Source organism: Octopus bimaculoides, chromosome 1 (assembly GCF_001194135.2).
Source record: "Octopus bimaculoides isolate UCB-OBI-ISO-001 chromosome 1, ASM119413v2, whole genome shotgun sequence".
Lineage (NCBI taxonomy): Eukaryota > Metazoa > Mollusca > Cephalopoda > Octopoda > Octopodidae > Octopus > Octopus bimaculoides.
The window spans coordinates 116,217,432-116,218,339 of record NC_068981.1 but is presented as its reverse complement, the minus strand read 5'-3'; the positions used below and the strand labels follow the sequence as shown (position 1 = coordinate 116,218,339).

Below are 908 nucleotides of genomic sequence, written 5' to 3'. Positions count from 1 at the left end.
ATTATATACGCATATACAAATAGGCTCATATATAAGTGAGTGAGGATGTATGTTTAAATATTTATATATATATACACACAAATATACAAGTGTGTGAGTGTGCGCGCACTTGTGGGCATATCTATCTATCTATCTATCTATATATCTATCTATCTATCTATCTATCTATCTATCTATCTATCTATCTATCTATCTATCCATCCATCTATCTATCTATCTATCTATCTATCTATCTATTTATATATATATATGTGTGTGTGTATGTGTGTGTGTGTGTATACACATATGTGTCTGTGAATATATATGCAAGGATGTTTGTGTGCGCGTCTGCGTGTGAGTATGTCTATGTGCGAATGTTTGTGTCTGTATGGGAAGAAGGAAACAAAGAGAAAAAGAGAGTGACAGACAGAAGTTGCACTAAGGTAAACGAAAATGAAAGAAGGCATACATAACGACAATTGCAGCAACAACAATAGAATGAAAAAAGTCTTCGCAAAGAGGGTTTTCCTTTGAGGCAGATGTTGAAGAATGTTTTCGTTTCTCTCATATGGGTTTTCATAGATTTTTATTCCAGTTCTAAAAGCCGGTCTTCTGCCGTAATCTTAACCTTTATCTTCCACCCTTGACTTCATAACTTTCATAATCTTACTACAAACCGGCCATTTCCTTTATTTTCAATGTGGAATGTTTCCTTATTTATTTATATATTGCTTTGATTATTTCTTTGTTTTTTCTATGCAATTTTTTTTGTTTGTTTCTGACATTCTTATTTTAAAATATTTTTCTTATGTTTTAAACGTAAAGATAAGATAAAAATAAAAAGAAAACAAGCGATGATATATATGCGCACACACATACAAGAAAATGTGCGTGTGTATCTGTGTGTATGCTTGCGTGTATATGCTTAT

General features: G+C 31.8%; 1 protein-coding gene across 5 annotated transcripts in view; it reads right to left on the bottom strand.

Annotated features, from left to right (window-relative positions):
• Positions 1–908, bottom strand: part of LOC106876842 (LIM/homeobox protein Lhx9) — a 253,651-nt gene that overhangs the window by 100,449 nt on the left and 152,294 nt on the right. The window lies entirely within an intron of this gene.